The sequence below is a fragment of the Alosa pseudoharengus genome, unplaced genomic scaffold (genome assembly GCF_046254945.1).
Source record: "Alosa pseudoharengus isolate Yale_2024_CS ecotype anadromous, Long Island Sound unplaced genomic scaffold, YU_APseudo_1.1 YU_APseudo_1.1_scf_8, whole genome shotgun sequence".
In the NCBI taxonomy this organism is placed as follows: Eukaryota; Metazoa; Chordata; class Actinopteri; order Clupeiformes; family Clupeidae; genus Alosa; species Alosa pseudoharengus.
This window is the reverse complement of record NW_027468870.1, coordinates 4,608,864-4,616,363: the sequence shown is the minus strand read 5'-3', so window position 1 is coordinate 4,616,363 and position 7,500 is coordinate 4,608,864.

Below are 7,500 nucleotides of genomic sequence, written 5' to 3'. Positions count from 1 at the left end.
CGCAGTGAGCTGCCTGCTACAATGGCGGCGCTTGGGGAGCAGTGAGGGGTTAGGTGTCTTGCTCAAGGGCACTTCAGCCGCGGCCCACTGGTCGGGGCTCGAATCGGCAACCCTCCGGTTACAAGTCCAGAGTGCTAACCAGTAGGCCACGGCTGCCTAGAACAGGGTCACATAAGTAAGAGCTGTCCCAAGCGTTTGTCATGTCAAATCTGTCAAAATAACCATCATACCGTTCTTCACATAGAACCAAAAGGGTCATCAAAGCCATCTGAAAGTATCCAGAATGCTTTAGTATCTTTAACAGCTGGAAACCATACTGGGGCCGGAGCAAGAGAATGCGCCCTGTCTGTCGTTCCTGTAAAGGTGAAGTTGGATAAAGGAACCAAAATCGTGGAAACGTATGCTTTTCTGAACCCAGGCAGCACTGCAACATTTTGCACTGAGGCATTGATGACGCAGCTAAATGGATCCGGGAAAAAGGTGGAGATCATGCTTAGGACCATGGGACAGGAGAAGCCTGTAAGTTGTTTTAAGCTTTCTGGTTTAGAAATATCTGCCTTAAAAGATTATATGAAATTGCCTGATGTATACACACAAAAGTCAATCCCAGTCACCAAGGAAAACATTCCTAAAGAAGACCATATAAGAAAATGGCCTTACTTGAAGAATGTAGAATTGACACCAATCAATGCAAGCATTGGGCTTCTTATTGGTGTGAATGCCCCTAGGGCACTGGAACCGTGGAGAGTTGTTAACAGTGAGGGTAGTGGGCCCTATGCTGTGCAAACTCGTCTTGGGTGGGTCATAAATGGTCCACTCAACCTTAGTTTAGATGGTGATGGGTATGGGATTGCTTCTGTTAAAGTAAACCGCACCTCAATAAGTGACTTGGAGGAAATGTTAATCAGGCAATATAATCAAGATTTTGTGGAGCTTCACTGTGATGAACAGACAGAACTGTCTGTGGAAGATAAACAGTTTATGGAAATAATGTCAAAATCTGCTGTGCTGAAAAATGGACATTATTATTTGGAATTGCCCTTTCGTAAACCTGATGTTAGAATGCCCAACAAGCAGGTGGCCCAGCAGAGGGTGCAATACCTACTGAAAAGGTTTAATAAGGACCAATCATTCTTTAAAGAATACAGAGAGTTCATGAGAAACATCAGTGCAGAAAAGCATTCAGAAATCATCCCGCATGAACAGCTGGAACAGGAGTGGGGAAAAGTGTGGTATGTACCGCATCATGGTGTCTATCACCCCCAAAAGAAAACATTGCGTGTTGTGTTTGATTGTGCTGCAACGTTTGCAGGAACTTCACTGAATAAAGAACTCTTACAAGGGCCGGACTTGACTAACAGCTTGCTAGGTGTTCTCATCCGCTTTCGCCAAGGTCCCATTGCTCTGATGACCGACATCAAAGGTATGTTCCATCAAGTAAGAGTGGCTGAAGAACATGTCAACTATTTGCGCTTCTTCTGGTGGCCTGATGGCGACCTCACCAAAGATGTTGCTGAGCACAGGATGTTAGTCCACATCTTTGGAGCAGTGTCCTCTCCCAGCAGTGCCACATATGCTCTCTTAAAATGTGCTGATGACAATCAAAGTCTGTATCCAGAAGAAGTAACATACAATCAGGCATAATTTTTATGTTGATGACTGTCTTAAATCCCTTTGCTCTGTACAGCAGGCCATCTCTCTTTACCAGCAGCTCACAGAAGTGTGTGCCAAAGGAGGATTCAGACTTGATAAGTGGGTCTGCAATGAACGCACGGTCCTATCCCAGATCCCTGAGGAATATCGTGCCAAAGGGGTAAAGACACAAGACCTCAGCCGTGACCAGCTCCCCATGGAAAGAGCTTTGGGAGTCCAGTGGGATGTGGAAAGGGACAGCTTCACATTCAGTATCGCAAACAAACACAAACCACTGACAAGACGTGGTATCCTGTCTACTGTAAGTTCAATTTATGACCCCTTGGGTTTTTTGGCTCCAGTCATCCTTACTGCAAAGCAAATCCTACAGTGTCTGTCAGATGAAATTTGGTTGGGATGAAGCAGTTCCAATGGAGATGGCACAAGAATGGCGAAGATGGGTAGATGATTTGGTTCTGCTTGACTCGTTTAGCATAAGTAGATGTTTCACACCCAAAGACTTTGGAGAGATAAAGATGGCACAGTTGCATCACTTTTGTGATGCCAGTGAAGTTGGATTTGTATCTTTGTCATATCTTCGGCTGTCTAACAGCAGACAAGAAGTGTGTGTTGCCTTTGTTATTGGGAAAGCAAGAGTGGAGCCACTGAAACAAGTCACCATACCACACGCCTGGAACTCTCAGCTGCAGTTTTAGCTGTGCGCGTGGACAAAATGCTCTCAGCTCAACTAGAGCTCAGCCTAAGTAAGTCAGTCTTCTGGTCAGATAGCACGACTGTCCTGAAGTATATTGCCAACACAACTACACGGTTTAAGACGTATGTGGCCAATCGAGTAGCCATCATACGAACAATGACTGAAGTTAATCAGTGGAGATGCATCAGTTCCAAGATGAACCCTGCTGATGCAGCCTCTCTAGGCATGAAGGTAAGCCATTTCCTCCACTCTCCAACGTGGATCAGCGGGCCGGAGTTTCTGGCAAAACCTCAGTGTCAGTGGCCTGTCAGTATGGAGGAAACCTCGTCAAACCTAGAAGCTGATCCTGAGGTGAGGAAAGAGACTCTTTCTTGTGCGACTACATTGGAGAAGGAAATGTGTCCCACCACTCAGCTGTTGAGTTACTTTTCTAGTTGGGAGAAACTCAAAAGAACTGTGGCATAGATTTTAAAGCTTAAAGAAAGACTCCAACAGAAACTAAAAGAGAAACATAAAAAACTCATACCAAATGGAAGTGTCTGTGTTAAACAGGAAAACCAGTGGAACACTTATCTATCAGCTGATGACCTGGCTGTGGCTGAAGAAGCTATAATATGCTTTGTGTAGAAGTTGCATTTTGGAGAAGAAATGTCAGCCTTGCGCTCTGGTGATGTGAGGAAGTCAAGCCCTCTGTACAAGCTCGATCCAGTTATTACTGATGGAGTGCTGAGAGTAGGTGGCAGGCTAAGCAAGGCAGCCTTGCCTGAAGAAACTAAACATCCTGCAATTTTGCCAAAACAGTCATGTTGCAAAGCTCATTCTACAGTATGTTCATGAAAAGGTTGGCCATAGAGGAAGAAACCACATGCTGTCCACCCTTTGTCGGCAGTACTGGATCCCTCAAGCCAACTCAGCTGCTAGAAGGATCATCAGGGAGTGCATGGCATGCCAACGACAGCGGCAGAAGCCAGGTATGCAAAAAATGTCCGATCTTCCTCTTGATCGAATCTCTGCTGATCTTCCTCCATTTACACATGTTGGCATAGATTATTTTGGACCTATAGAAGTAAAGAGGGGCAGAAGCATTGCCAAAAGATATGGTGTCCTATTTACTTGTTTAAACTGTCGAGCAGTCCACCTGGAAGTGGCTTATTCTCTCGATACAGATTCCTGTATAAATGCCATTAGGAGGTTCATCTGCCGCAGAGGACAAGTGAAGGAAATCCGATCTGACAATGGAACCAACTTCGTCAGCTCAAACCGTGAGTTAAAACAAGCAATCTCTGAATTGAATCAATGCAAAATTCATAATAACCTGATGCAGGATGGAATAAAGTGGATGTTCAACCCCCCGCATGGTGCCCATCATGGAGGTGTGTGGGAGCGCTTGGTGCAGGAGGCTAAGAGAGTATTGTGCTCTGTTGTCAAACAACAAGTCTTGGATGATGAGGCCTTGCAGACAGTCTTCTGTGAGGTAGAGGCGGTCTTGAATGACCGCCCAATCACCCCTTCTTCTGATGATCCCAAAGATATTGAAGCTTTAACCTCTAACCACTTACTCCAGCTAAAGGTCAAACCCATCTTGCCACCTGGGTTGTTCCGGAAGGAGGACCTCTACGTCAGGAGACGTTGGAGGCAAGTTCAATACATTGCAGACTTGTTCTGGAATTAGACTCTCCGGAACTTTGCTGTTGGGGACGTGGTCCTCATCGTTGATGAATCTGCACCGAAAAATTCTTGGCCCGTTGGACGCATCACTGAGGTGATTGCAGATTCCCAAGGATTTGTTCGACGAGTTTGTGTTAAGACACAAACAAATGAATTGGAAAAGCCCATCAGCAAAATCTGCCTCCTGCTGGAAGCAACGTAAAGGCAACAGTAAAGTTGGCCTTCAACTGAGTCATGTGCTTGAACCTCTGACTCTGCATGTAAACTGATAATTACTTACTGACACTTAATGACTTAATGACTACATCTCATTATGCACCATACACCTTTTTTACACAAGCATACAGTACATACATTAGCATGACTTTGAACTTTTGTCACTTTTTTTGGAACTCTTTGGCTTTTTTCATGAAGGCTTCTACGAACTTTTGTCACTCTTTGGAACTCTGACTTTTTTTCATGAACGGTTCTATGGACTATTTTTCTAAAAAGGGAAAAAAATAATGCGATGTAGTTAATGTGTTGACTTGAGTATTGTATATTCTTGAATTTAGATGACCAAGCGGTTGAATTTGCTCTTAGTATTTTGCTAATGGCTAATGGCTACTATTATGCAGTATGTATGATAATTACTTGTGAACAAGAATTAGGGGCCGGAATGTTGTAGCCATTTTGGTCCTTGTCTTAAGTTTGATTTATGTTCTAAATTATTTTTGTTATGTCTTGACTTGTGTTATTTACATTTTATCATAATTACCTAATTTCTTGTTATTTTGATTTGTTGTTGTATATTTCTTTAATTTCGTTGTGTCTAAGTCTTGCACGTATGTGGTGATTGGGTAATTGGGTAGATTGGCTGCACTTTAATTGATTTGTCATCCTTTTGTATATACGTCACGGGAGCAACCCATTAGGGGGGATTGGAAATGTTTGGTAGATGTTGGGTTGCAGGTCGGTGGTGTAATACAATTTCTTGACCACTTTTTGCTTGGCTTAGAAGACTTGGAACCACACTTTTTGCTTGGCTTAGAAGACTTGGAACATTTGAAAGTTATGTGCATTTGGAATTTGGAAATAAATGGATTGCTCGAAAAGCTGTTGTGAAAAGTGCGTGCATAAACCACCACCAAACCCCTGAGCCCACGGCCTTGAATGTAGAACTTTTGGAGCAAGAAAAGGCCGCCACAAGGCCTGTTCAGTCCAGTATGAGCTCTGAGCACATGAGTTCAGTCCAGTATGAGCTCTGAGCACATGAGGCCTGTTCAGTCCAGTATGAGCTCTGAGCACATGAGTTCAGTCCAGTATGAGCTCTGAGCACATGAGGCCTGGTTGAGGCCAGTGAATGGACCTGTCAGTCCAGGCCTGCTTTCTAAACTAGCAGTGATATCTCTGTGTCTGTCTCAGTCAGAGTACCCACAGTCATTCAGGTTGGCCACTGGTGTAGCAGTGCGTGTGTGTGTGTGTGTGTGTGATCCCACATGATGATCTGCCTCCTGAGTAATGGTTCCTGCATCATGCCAGGACTGCAACATCAGAGGCCTGCCGGCACTCATCTCCATATGATTTAGCATCGTTAATAACTCTGCATGTGCGCACTGCACTCCACTGCTCCCCCTCTCTCTCTCCATCCCTCTCCCTTCCCCTCTCTCCTCTCCTCTCCTCTCCTCTCCCTCTCTCCTCTCCCTCTCCCTCTCTCTCTCCTCTCCCTCTCCCTCTCCCTCTCTCTCTCTCCCTCCCCCTCTCCCTCCCCCTCTCTCTCCCCCTCCCTCCCTCTCCCTCTCTCCTCTCCACACCGTGCGCTGCCGTTAGCAAGTCATATTTCACCACTCCCATTGGCCAGACGCTAAATCAGACACGAATAACAACCAGCCTGAAGATAGCATATTTAGGCTAAGTACCTCTGCTGTGCCTTTAAGATTTAAAAGCTAATATTTTACAAGTAGGGAATTCTTGCTGTGTGCTATTTATTTGATTGAATTTATTTAGTCGTAAAATTGTTTGTTATTTTAGACCTATCTGAGGGAGCTCATCTTGCCCAAGTTGTTTATTTTACATTTTTTTACAGTAATAGCCATGGAACCATAAAATGTATTAAGAAGCAACAATTATCATCCCTGTCCAGCTGGTTATTATTCTGCCAACAATACAATTAGCAAAATTATATACTTGTCCTTTGACAAACTCTGCCCAAAAACCCTATGGCCAGTTTGGCTAAACTTTAAGGCTCCTGTTGCTCCTTTTGTTGTCTTTATCATTACACAACTTTTCCAACCTTTTATTGCCCAACTTTTTTGCGATGTGTTGCTGGCATTAAATTCAACATATTTTTTCCAAAAAACATTTCCCTCCTTCAACAGTTGATATGTTGTCTTTGAATTATTCCCAATTAAATATAGGGTTGACATGATTTGAACTATTCCCAATTAAATATAGGGTTGACATGATTTGTAAATCATAGCATTATTTTTTATTATTATTCACATTTTACAAAGCATCCCAACTTTTCCGGAATTCGGGTTGTATTTAGTACAATAAATGAAACATAAATGTTCTTACTATGTGTAACATATCGGTCTCTGTTTGTGTGTGTGTGTGTGTGTGTGTGGTCTTACTACGTGTAACATATCGGTCAGTGTGTGTGTGTGTGTGTGGTGTGTGTGTGTGTGTGTGTCGTCTTACTACGTGTAACATATCGGTCAGTGTGTGTGTCGTCTTACTACGTGTAACATATCGGTCAGTGTGTGTGTGTGTCTGTGTGTGTGGTGTGTGTGTGTGTGTGTGTGTGTCGTCCTACTATGTGTAACATATCGGTCAGTGTGTGTGTGTGTGTGTGTGTGTGTCGTCTTACTACGTGTAACATATCGGTCAGTGCGCCGGTCATTTGTTCTCCATCAGTCTCGTTCCTTACGCGTCTCTCCACTTGCGCTTGACTATGTGTTATGAATTCATGACTTCTTCTAAAGAACGGATACTATAGATTGCTATCAAGGTCTTAGATGCAAACGCTGACGTAAAACTCTGAGGTCTCTGTCCATTTAGACCACTTCCTCTCTGAGACGGAACCCTACACACACCCAGACTAGATCTGTGTGATCACACACACACACATCAACACCATTGTCTGTAATGTATGTATGATGGCAGATTCATTTGAATTGCACCACTGGCTGCGCCTGTGTGTTGTGTTATGTCTGCGCACATCCGCACATTCATTCTCACAACCACACACACACACAGACACACACATACACACACACACACACGCAATGTCATTGTAACACATTATGATGAACGTTATGCTTGTGATGTGATCAATCCACACCATCCTCCTCTCCTGTAATAGAGAGGGCTGGTTGTGTGTGTGTGCGTGTGTGCGTGCGTGCGTGCGTGCGTGCGTGCGTGCGTGTGTGCATGCGTGTGTGTGTGTGTGTGTGTGTGTGTGGATAGACTTATCTTCTCATCACTTTTCCATCCATAAGAGGAGA